This window comes from Diorhabda carinulata, chromosome 3 (genome assembly GCF_026250575.1).
Source record: "Diorhabda carinulata isolate Delta chromosome 3, icDioCari1.1, whole genome shotgun sequence".
In the NCBI taxonomy this organism is placed as follows: Eukaryota; Metazoa; Arthropoda; class Insecta; order Coleoptera; family Chrysomelidae; genus Diorhabda; species Diorhabda carinulata.
In genome coordinates, this window is record NC_079462.1 from 16,354,909 (window position 1) to 16,368,230 (window position 13,322).

Sequence of the window (13,322 nt, forward strand, 5' to 3'; positions counted from 1 at the left end):
AAATTCCTGTTTCTTTATGTATAAAAAGTTTATTACATCAAAAACTATTAAAGATATAAAAATATTTCTTACTGTATTCGATAGGCAAAAGATCGATCTTAATAAATGATAATATTTGGTTTCATCAAGTTTAAACTGGTAAAAAATATACGAGGTATAAGTTGAAATAATAATAAATATGACAAACGATATTGAAAAAATTTTTTGTAACCCCGTATATTTATATAAAACGTGGTAATTGGTGACAATCGAAAGAATATAGTTTGTGTTATGATAAAAAAAATACATTGAAACTTTATTGATAAGATTAATCGATTATAATACGTCAAAGTTGAAATTTCAAATAATTATTTCGCACGTATCAAAAGTCGTGAAAAAAAAAGTTTCTTACACAATATTTTTTCATTTTGAGGATTTTAAATGAATCCTTGAGATGTGTACATAAAAAATTTGTAAAAAAATATATTTTCCAAAAAAAAATCTACTTAGAAATAACTGCCATTTCTAGAAAATCGTAAAATCATCCAGTTTTATTGATTTTTGTTTCAAATCTTTATATTTTAATGCTAATGTATAAAAAAAATCTCGGTTATATCATTATTCATATAGTTTCATGACTGTAATTGTTAGCTGACAAAAATTGTTTAATTTAAAATGCTATAAACTAATATTATGACAGCTGTCAAATTTATACACGTAGATTTTCGGGGTTAGAACTAACTAGAAATTTTGTGGAATTCAAGTAACGCCATTTATGTGTGATTCTGACTACATCGAATGTAATCGTTCATGAGTGTTTTTCAAAGCACCAAACGAAGTTTATTTAAAGGAATGTACACAAAAAATGAAAATTATTATAAAAAAAATATAACAATTTTTTTTATTAATGAAATTACATAATTTTGACTAGAAGAGTCCCATATTGTATTTAATATGATCGTACCGCCCTCTATGATGAAGTAGATGAACCTACAATAATTTGATTTAAATCGTAGTTAACTGATAGATAACACACATTACAAGCACTTGTAATATAAGTTGCATAACAAGCAGTAAATTTTAAATTTTTTTAATTATATTGGTTATTTCTTTAATTTCTTACTCTTATGATATATTTATGTTACTAAATCGTATTGATTTCAAGTCTTTACTTAATTGAAATTAGTTGTTTATTAAGACAGTTAAAAATTTGATTTATTTAAATTAGTGTATATAAATTTTGATTTTATCTCCCTCTATCTTAGAGTAGGTAAAATAGCTTTCAAATGTACTCTCGTAATCGAAAAATTTTGCTTTTTATCTTTTTTACATACGCAGAACCGGACTTAGGCATGGGCCAACCCGGGGGCCCCCGCTGCGGGGGGGCCTCGCGACGAGCCATATGATTGATTTTTAAACATATGAATGCAAGCGAAAAAATACATCCATAGCCAATGTTCAGAATCAACATAAATTTTTTTATGCGCAATCATTTTAAAAGTTCCGAAAAATCATATTTAAAAAAATGAAAGCTCGAAGTTGCGCCTAATGCATGGTATCGCTGATTTATTTTTTAAAATCACAACGACGAGTTATAAACTACGCTACGTTGACAAACTATCTTCCGAATTAGCTCGAAGGAGTGCTCAATATAAAGCACTTTTTGAGAGATTTTCTTTCATCACCGAAATTCTGACGTTGAGTGATCTGCAGATTTCAAACTCTTGTGAAAAGCTTTGTACTTTTTACCCTGAGGACTTCGATGCAGCCAATATAGAGTCTGAATTTATTAATTTTAAATGCCATCTACTAAACGCAAATGTTTTCGAACCGACCAAAAAACTTTTCATTGGTGAAATGTATTTTTAAGTATAATGCCATCAAATGCTAGTGGGAAAAGATCGTTTTCAAGGCTCTCCTTAATTAAAGATGACCACCGAACCACAATGACTCAAAAAAAACTAAATCAATATAGCGTATTGTGTATTGAAAATGAGCTACTGAAATCGATTGACTGCACTAGTGTTATTGAAGAATTTGTAGGTAGCAAAATAAGAAAAAAATGTTTTTAATTTATGAATGTAATTTTGTACTATTTTTAGTTAGAAATAGGCCCCTTAAGTATTTTGGCCCGGGGGCCACGATGACTCTAAGTCCGGCTCTGTACATACGATATCCTACAACAACTAACATCACCACCTCGTATAAATTCAGTTGTTTACATAGTTACGTTCCTAAATAGTTACCGTCAATTTATAATAAATATTGCGTTGTAACTGTCCAGTCAACCGTTATTTGTGTGTGGTCTAAACAATTCAAAATAGAGTTTTAACAACGAATTCAAAAAGCGTAAATTTTCTCATTATATCTTCAAGAAGATTTGATAGTTTTATATTAATGCAAAGAAGACTTCTAGACCGTATGTTATCATGGATTTCATCATCTACACTGACTATAGGTGGGCCTGATACCGATCTTTTAGTTTACGATGATAAATACTCCAATAGAATTATGGAAATGCTGATTTTCATATTTGAAGTTATCGTATTTTTATATTTAATTCAAAAATGATCCAATACATTTTTTATAAATTTTTTATTACTGTTTTTATGTAAAATATTCCATCATTTGGAATAATTATTTATGTCGTGAAATATTTTTATTGGACTATTTTTTATGTTCTTATGTATCTATTTGAAAAATGAAATATCTAATTTCGTTATAGTGTATCGTCAATATAACTTTTTACGCCTTTCAGTTCAGATGTCTCACGATATTTAATATATTTAATATTATATGTTAAATATTATAAACAATTATTTAATAAGTTTATCTAGTCATCTATTGAAGAGTAGTTGAACTAACTAAATAACTAAAACAGCTTTCAATTGTTTTAATATAATGATGATTAGACAATTCACAATACACGCGATGTTGAATGTGATGTATAAAAAGCAGTGAATATTTTCATTTCAATCAAAACGAACAATATTAAACAATTGCTTCATTAGTATGTTATATACTGTGAATCTGTATTGTCGATAAAAATGATTACTGCATCAACTTAATTGATCGTTGAATATGCGGCGAAATACAAAATTCTTGTAGAAATTTATTTAAACGATTATTTTGATAAAAATTCCTAATACAACTGATTTATGTCATATTTTATGAAAAAAAACACGTTTAAATTTATTTTAATATATTTCCATTGACAATTATTGTAATGCCATCTATTAGAAAATAGCACTACCGCACACGTTAATGGTCAAGTTCGCGTTCCAGTTCATAGCCAATTTATTGAGACTGTATTGCCATTTATTGAAGACTAGATAAACTAACAAAACATTTAAAACAATTTTAATTAATGTAATTTGATATAGTATCGCAGTTGACTAATAGACAACACATATTAAACGCACTTGTAGTACGTGTTGCATAACAAGCAGTAAATATTTTATTTTGAACTGGTTATATATGAAATAGACCTAAAAACATCTTGAAAACATATAAAAGGGAGTAAAAAAATTGCAGAAAATCATTTCCATCATATTGATTTTTATATATGTACTTTAACACGTAAAAATAAAAAGATTTATATGAGTTTGTTAGACGTCACAAATTTATTAACGTCAATATCATATTATATAGAAAATTATGAGTTTTCAATAAATTAGTTCTCTTAGTGTGTATATATTTTATGTAACATTATCGTACTGCCCTCTATGATGAAGTAGGTTAACTTACAATAAGTTAATTTAGTAACGTAGTTGACTGATAGATAACACACATTACAGTCACTTGTAATATAAATTGCATAATATGTAGTAAATTTTTTAATTATATTGGTTATTTATTTAATTTCTTATTCTTATAATATGTTTATGTTTCTAAATCGTATTGATTTTAAGTTTGTACTAAATTAAAATTAGTTGATTACTAAGACAGTTTGACTTATTTAAATTAGTGTATATAAATTTCGATTTGAGTTGATTGTATCGCCCTCTATCGTAGAGTAGATAAACTTATGGTATTAGAAATTGGAATATTTGAAAACTTAATAACAACTAAATGTACTATATGTCGTAAAGTAAATGCAAAACAGTGGATTTTTCGATTTCAAGTTTTTACTGTTTCAACATTGTTAGGAATCATTTTGTTTATGGGTAACTGATAAATAAAAAGAGTTTTCCAGAAATTTTAATATTAATTTATTATGTATAAACGATACCCAAGCAATACACAATAAAGATAAAAAAAGAATAATAATAATAATAATATGGCAAAAAGGTATTTTTTCATTATAATTTTTTTTTCTACAAAAGGGATCTTAAATATTGCACCTACCTCTACACTAACAATGTATTTAAAAAAGAAAACAACTTAACGTTAATTAACCTCCCTAAAACTCAGGAACATTTTCAAATTATAAAAATCTCAAAAATAAACTTTTTTTTATACAAAAAAAATTAAGTACGTAAGTATAAATCAACATAAGAAATGCAAATAATTGTTATAAACATACAAGAGGTATTTCTATCTGTTACAGTTTTACACATTAGGGTCGCTTTAATAAAAATAAAACAGTTTTTGAATTAGATTCTAATTAAAGGAAATAATAGACAATCTGGCAAGGTCTAGTAGAAGATTTCGTCGTTAGTACATTCAGTAATCACAGTAACGATTAGAGATAGTTGAAAAATCGTATTTTTATTAATGGAAAGTTTTTTGTTTTTACTTTGAATAGCAGAAATGTAAATTTCATATATAAACATCCAATAGCAACTATTATCATACGGTGAAAGAAGAAATTTTTATTTAAATAATATATACTTCCCATTATTTTCGAATTTCGGCAACGTTGTTCAGATTTCGTTCTATGACATGCGTCAATTTACGTAACGTAAGGCGTAGCTACGTTCGGTATATTCTGATCAGCTGTTTACGATTTAAGTGATTTAACGTACTTTTATTTATTATTTTTATCAAAAAAATCGTGCATATTTGAAAAAAAAAATAGTATATTTAATATTGTTTCAAGTATAAATTAAAGAAATGTAAATTTATGTATTTACTGATAACTTAGTTTTAAATTTCCTCAATCTCCCTATGGTTGTCAATGTTTGGCAACGTTGTCTAATGTGTAATACTCGTTCTACGACATACGTTAATTTATGTAACCTAAGTCGTAGTTATGTTCGGTATATTTTAATCAGCTGATCACGATTAATGTGGTTTAACGAACTTTTATTTATTATTTTCGTTTAGGGAAGGGGGTAACTTAATATAAATATCTTATTAACAGTTTATTTTATAATATTATTGCTAAAAACTGTATATTAAATCAAATTTTATAGTAAGTACTCCCGAATTGGAAATATAATTGTTATTTTTTTTGTTACCATTACGAAATTTATTAAAAACGACCCTATTACATTACATACGCATTTTCTTATAATAATAGTGTATATATACGATTCTGCCGTTTTTTATAGCAAAACTATATTTTGAAATAATAACAGTATTTACTATGCTATATAAAAGTTACACGTTTCATTTAATTGTAATTTTTTCTTTTCCTCTATGAAGGAAAATTTAGGTTTAGGAACTCTTTTGGTGACTGTTTATTATGACAGATCATCTGTCAGACAGCCATGTTTTTTTCTAAACAAAAATGAAGGCACCCAGTCCTCCAACAATATAATTTTTAATTTGAAAAATGAAAATTTAAACATTTTTAGTAATACCTTGTAGCAATATCAGGTTTTTATTGGAAAAAAAAATTATTTAAAATATTTATTGAATTTTATTGTGGAGAAAATTTTGCTTTGTTAGGGAAAATTTGAACGTCTGGCAACAGTGTTGATAGTTTCGACTGATTTAATAAATGAAAAAAGAAAAATTATTTAGAAAATATATAAAAAAAATACGAAAAATAGCTGGAAAACAAAAATTATTTGTTGAAAATCAAAAAAATTATAAAAAAATCGTTGAAAACAGAAAACTGATGAAAAATCCAATTTTTAATATAAAAAATCGGAAAATTTGCAACTTCAATTGGAAAAATGATATACAAATCGTTTTTATTATTTTTTATAAAAATTGGAAAAATAACCTCAAAAACATAAAATTGCTGAAAAACCTAATTTTAAATGTAAAAATCGGAAAATTTCTACAATTCAATTGAAAAAATGATATAAAAATCATTTTAATTATTTTTTATAAAAATTAAAAAAATTACCCTAGAAACAGAAAATTGCTGAAAAATCTAATTTTTAATGTAAAAATAGGAAAATTTCTACATTTCAATTGAAAAAATACTATGAATATCATTCTAATTATTTTTTAAAAAATTAAAAAATAACCTTAAAAACAGAAAATTCTAATTTGTCATTTAATAAATCGGAAATTTTGCAATTTTAATTGAAAAAATGATATAAAAATCGTTTTTATTATTTTTCAAGAAAATTTAAAAAATAACCTTATTGATGAAAAATCTAATTTTTAATATAAAAAATCGAAAAATTTGCAATTTTAATTGAAAAAATTATGAAAAAATCATTTTATTTATGTAAAAGAGATTATGGAAAACGTATTTTGATAATAATTTTGCTATTAAATAAATACCGAAAAAAATTAATTGCAATTTTAATTATTTTTCAATATCAAAAATTGGAATAATTTTGAAAAATGTATTCCGATGAAAAATTTTTGTGAAAAGACCAAATTTCAAAGAATTTTTCCTAATATTGCTTTTCAATTGGAAAATTAAGCAAAAAAAAATTAAACAAAAAAAAACAATTTTAATTATTATTATTTAAGGTAATTAAAAAATTGGGAAATGTATTGGGATTTGTGAAGCTTTTCAATTTAATGGATTAATCAAATTAATGGACCTTTTCTATTATTTTTTAAATAAAAAGTTTGGAAAAACGTTAGAAAATAATTTTGATTTTTTTAAATAAAAATTCTATAATTTCTCAAAAAGAATTCTTACATTGTCTTTTTAATCAGATGAAAAAAATAGAACAACAATAAGTTTTTTTTAAATCAAAAACGTATTTAGGAAAATTTGCTTTTTAATAAAATTTGGGAATTTTTAATAATTTTATTCAAAATATTCAAAATTTCCTTTAAATGGGAAAAAATACAAAAAAATAATTGTGATTATTTTTAATTATGAATATTTATAAAAAAATAGAAAACGTGAAGGAAAATTTATTTTCAATAGAAAAAATATTCAAAAAAACTTGTTTAAATAAAAAAAATTAAATTGCTGAAAATTAAAAATAAAACAGTAAATTTTTTTCTATAGTCATCAGACAATGATTAAACAAAAATAGTTTTTTAATATTTAACATAATTTAAAAAAAATTGTTTTCAGAGCATTTTTAATGGATTTAACCTTCCGTCGGGCGCATTTAATCTGTGAGATGAGTAGAATTTGTTTTGGTCTACCAAGTTTCAGTGTTTCACCACAGAGAGCAGGGCTTCCCGCTATCTTCCTGACTCCTACCCTCCTTGCCGACCCTACCCCCACTTTAGATCCAGTACGTTCTATGATGTCGTCAGAGAAGGTTGAATCTGTGAGATTAATTGCGCCTGATCACGTAAGTTAACTAATTTCATTTTTTTGCAAATTTATCTTAATTAATTTTGATATTACTATTTAATTTTACTTATTATGGATTACATACTTACTTATTGAAAATTAAAAACCATTAATCCTGAACTAATCTGTCAGATGAGTTGCGCCCGAACGTGAGATTTATTTATACTTTTATTATTTTTTTTATTACAGAATCAAATGGTAAAAAGACGGGAACTTTTTAACACCCAGAACCCAGACGACCTCGCAGCCATTCATGAATTATTATTCAATGAAGAGGACGTGCTGGAAAATGAAGACAATGGCGACGAATCCGATACCGACGCAGAAGACATAGTTGAAGAAAGGCAAGAAGACTCTGATTCAGAGCAAGAAGGAGATAGCTCTGAAGAAGATGAATGCTGTACCGATGTTTGTTTCGGTAAAGATAAGATTACAAAATGGTCAAAAAAAAAACCTAACACCCGGGTAAAACGAGCAAGTCAAAATGTTTTGATGCATTTGCCGGGTGTGATAGGGGAAGCACGAAATGCTTCTTCTCCATTAGAATGCTGGAAATGCATTATGTCTGAGGAAATAATAAACATGATTGTGAATTACACAAACATATTTATTGAAAGCATTCGTATCCGCTTTCAAAGAGATAGAGACGCGAAACCTACAGATGTAGCTGAATTCAAGGCGTTTATCGGATTACTCTATCTTGCTGGGGTACTTAGGAGTAATCGGCAATCCTTGGAAGAATTGTGGGGAGAGGACGGGTGTGGTGTGGAACGGTTTCGTCTCGTTATGAATTTAAAGAGATTTAAATTTCTTGTGAGATGCACTCGATTTGATGACATTAGCACCAGAGAGTCCAGAAAAGCTCAAGACAAATTGGCAGCTGTCCGCGATATTTTCCAATTATTTGTAGACAACTGCCAAAAAAGCTACTCAGTCGGGGAAAACGTGACAATAGACGAAAAGCTGGAAGGGTTCCGCGGAAGGTGTTCCTTTAGGCAATACATACCATCTAAGCCTAATAAATATGGAGTGAAGATTTATGCTCTTGTCGATGCTAAAATGTTCTATACATATAATCTAGAAATTTATGCTGGCAAGCAGCCAGAGGGACCCTACAAAATGAGCAATTCACCGAAAGACGTTGTTTTAAGATTATCACAGCCTATTTTCGGAACTGGGCGAAACATAACTTGTGACAACTGGTTCACAAGTTTTGAGTTGTTGCAATTTTTGAAAGAAAAAAAATTGTCTTTGCTGGGAACTATAAGAAAAAACAAGCCTCAACTTCCCCCTGAGTTTATCAACACTAAATACAGGCCAATAAATAGCAATTCATTTGGCTTTACTAAAAATTGTACATTAGTATCTTATATACCAAAAAAAGGAAAAAATGTCTTACTAATTTCCAGCATGCACAATGACAATGAAGTAGATGAAGAGTCTGGAAAACCGGAGATAATTCTAGAATACAACAGATTAAAGTCTGGAGTTGATGTTGTCGACAAGCTATGTGCAACCTACAATGTGGCAAGAAATGTTCGGAGATGGCCAATGGTAATATTTTTTGCCTTAATAAATATTGCTGGAATAAATTCCCAAATAATTTATTATGCCAATAATAATTTGAATATTTACAAAACAAATGCAAGACGAAGTTATTTGAAGTCATTATCCATGGAATTGTGTAGAGACCAATTGCTGAGAAGAAGTATGTTATCAGTAGGAATGCCGATTGACCTTCAAATAAAACTTAAACAGTTTCGACCTGCTCAGGAACAAGAGGATCAACAAGCATTATGTCACAATGGTCAGAGAAAGAGATGCACAAAATGTAGAGAAATGAAAAAAGTTCGTTACTCAAAATATATTTGCAAAAAATGCTGCTCAGAAGTATTTTGCCTAGAGCATGCATGTATGGTATGCGAAAATTGTTTTAAGCCGTAATTTTATTTTAGCAAAAATGTTTTATTGTTGCAACTTGTTTCTATTGTAAAATAATATGTTTTAATAAATGTTTTTATTAAACTTGAGTCGCTCAATAATATTGTTTCCTTTTACAATGAAATTTAATGCATGTTTGTGTACTTGATCTCTCAGATGAATTGCGCCCGAACAAGTTACGAATCATATTGCGCCTGTCAGAGGGTTAAGGTAAATAAAAAATATTTCAGATTAAATAAAATAATTAACGCAAATATCGCTACAATTTTTCAAATTTGAATTTATTGTTGAAGAACCGATTTATTATAATTAGGAACCATGCTGAGGTTTATTTGCATTTCTTGAGACTTGTAGAGTCCGTTATTTTTTCCACGTCCATTTTTCTATTATGGCACTGCACACCACTTACTTTTAAGCTCGCCATTATATATTCCTTTTTTTTTCAAAAGAAAAAGGACATTATCTATCAGTTTTTTTCATATATATAATCGACTGTACAAACTTAATCTACGTTTTTTTATCATATAAATTTCTCTTTTTTTTTTCGTATTTAAGTACAAAAAATACCATGAAACAGAGATCTATTGCTATGTCTTTAAGAACGGTTTATAAATATTAAAAATGAGGTAGGTATCATGGAAAACAAACAATATCAAAAATACATCACAAAAACTGTTAAAAAAAAAGAAAAATTTACAACGAATTGATAAAAAATTCATTAATCCGCTGTAAATAATTTTTTTTAAAGAGAAACTATCAAGACAGTTTTCGAACTAAATATATATACAAAACATCCGAATAACAATTTTTTTATATATATATACAACAACGTACCTCAAAATTTAATTCGAAAAAAAAGCACCGAAATATGTGAAAAAAAATTATATATCTACCTGAGAATACTTGAAGTAGGGAAACAACAACGTAATTTCTTTCTTCCTCAGAACGGGACATCCTATATAAGGTGCTCTTCCTTACAACATACATATAATAAGAACTTATATACCTACGCTTACGAAATATTTAACAATAACCTCTACGCTAATACTAGGTTGCTATATATATAAATACTATGTCCAACTCACTTTTTTTATTTTATTTCGAACATAAAGCATTTCAACAACTATATACCTTTTATAGTTTCATCAGATTATCTATTGAAATTAGAAAACTTGGAAGAACTAACGGGGCGCAACCACCTCCATATTCTTCACGAGACTGCATGGCGGAAAGCGAGTACGAAAGCGGAAACGTTGTGATCGTATATCCTCGGCTAGTGTCGGTTTTTATGGCGCGAATCTAGACAATTTAGTCCAGGAAATAAGACGAAAAATTAGGAATATCCAAACAGTAAGATGCAACTAAATGTATTTGATACGGGACAGTCTCGGGAAATAAAAATTGTTAATGAGGAATGTAATTGCATTTGTGCAGGGGACGAATGTTTTTTGAAAAGTGCACTTCGAAGAGTCAAATCACGAAAGAAAGTCTACTGGAGTATCAAATAAAATTATTATAAAATTGGTTGAATATATATACTCCGGAGGTTTTTGATGTTCCTGAACACGAACTCACGACAGAAAAGGGCTACGAAGTACCTGAGTCACAAGTTGGACGATATCTACGTCGTCTATTGGAGTTTCAAGGAAAATCATTATGAAATTGGTCGAATATATGTATTCCTGGGGGTACAAGGTTTCTGAATACGAAATCACGACAGAAAAGATCAACAAGGGTTTTGGTGCCCGGTATTGATGGTTTATAAGTCATCTTCTGGAGCCCTATGGAAACACGTTAAATTAATCGAATATCCACCACATTCTGGAGAATTTCGAGGTCATTACACAAGAATTTCACGACGACGATGACCTCCAGAAGTTGACGTATATGTACATAAAGAACCAGAAGGATCAAGATACGACGTATAAACCGTCTACCCCGGCCACCAGGTGTATCGCAGGTGATATTCGTATTCAGCGACCTCTAAAACCCCCAGGATATGTAAATATTCCTCCAATTGCATAACGTATTTCCACGAGACTGCAGGAGACGACGCCAACACGTGCACCAGGTACCTCGCAGGTCATTGCCGTGCTCTGCGACCTCGAAAACACCCCGAGTAGTAAATTTCAAAGTGGCTCTATCGAATCGTATACACTTTGTTGCATCTCGGTACGTTCACTGCTCATAAATTCCAATGTTCCACTAGAATCACGTCCATTTTGTAACCGAATAAATTGAAAATGTAGGTGACTACATTCACCTACCCCCGTAGTAGGAGGTGTTTCTCGAGAATCTTAAGAGAGTATTAATTTAAAAAAAAAATTCAACGCTAAACGGCAGTACTTATATTGTAAATCTAAAGGTCGTCACGTAAACTACGGCACCGTATCATTGATATGCAGTAAAACCTCTGCAGTTAATTTAGTTTCGATTTGGAAATTTTTCACATTATATTATATAGAATGTCTTATTTTTATTACTTTCTAATTCTTCTTTTTCTGTAGAGCGTACCGACCTTTAGATTGTATTTAATGTTTTTCAAGTGGCGCAGTCAGTAGGATAGAACAAAATAACAAATATTTATAGCGAATAAGATATTTAAATGAATTGAAAATTAATAAAAGGAAGGAAAAACGTATTTAGACGTAAAAAAATCAATTTTTGACATTAAAAATTTTATTTAATTCACAAAAATTAAAGTTTTTGGCAAATAATTGTTACCAACTGCCTCACTACAAACGATTTTTTCGTGTTTTTGAGAAGGTATTGAAAAAAGAGGCGGCGTTCTGGGGAAAACGAAATTCATAATATACGAACGATTTTTTTTTTCAATTCACTTGTTTGTAAATATGGAAGTAGTTTCTTGGAAGTTTTAAAGTCTAAATCGAATCGAAGCACTAGTAAGCTTACAACTAATGACTGGCTGGATGAAAATCTAATAATATATAAAAACTGTGAATTAAAGTTATACCTGATTTGTTTATCACTGTTATCACTATTATATAATTAACAAAAGTGGAAAATCGATCTCAAAAAACCAGCATTTTTCGATATATTTTACCACCGTTTTTATTTATCGGTAGTTTGATAGAATTGGAAAAAACTGGAAAAATTATTAGTTGCGGTTAAAATACCACGCAGCTTTACGTAAATATTTTTTTTATGAATTAAAATTGTAAAATGGAAAATCGCGAATATCATACAAGAAATATTAAATAAAAAATAAAAGAGAGTGGTAAGAAAATATTTCTTACGATACGATTACGTTTTGAAACCGGACAGTGGATACACTCCTTTATGTAATATATGAAACACTATATTTTATACCGTTATATCAAGAAGTGCAGTGGAAACTGAGCTTTATAAATTATTTATTAGTTATTCTTGCGGCAAAAATGCCGTAAGGTAGATATTTTATTCTACGTAATATTTTACATACATCGAGGAGGTTCTATGTTTTACGTAATAACCGAAAAATTTTTCCGGTAAATATGCCGCAAGATTAAATCGTATCGTGGATACTCTGCTTTATATATTTTTTTGACGTTATAAAAATACCATATGGTCGATATTCTTTATAATAATTTGAGCTGAAATCACCGTACTACAAAAACATCCAGTGGAAACTCCGCTTTATATATGATTTTTGGTTACTTTTGCGGCAAAAATACCGTACGGTAAAATCGTGCCGTGGATACTCTGCTTTACGTAATATCTTATATATACTGTAGAATTTTAGTTTGATTTTGTCGTCATAATTATTTCTGGTGAAAATACCGCACTATAA

The 13,322-nt window shown here is 28.6% G+C and overlaps 1 long non-coding RNA gene across 1 annotated transcript in view; it reads left to right on the forward strand.

The window, feature by feature from the left end:
• LOC130891378 (uncharacterized) overlaps positions 1–13,322 on the forward strand; it is a 65,889-nt gene that overhangs the window by 51,087 nt on the left and 1,480 nt on the right. The gene's annotated exons all lie outside the window — the stretch shown is intronic.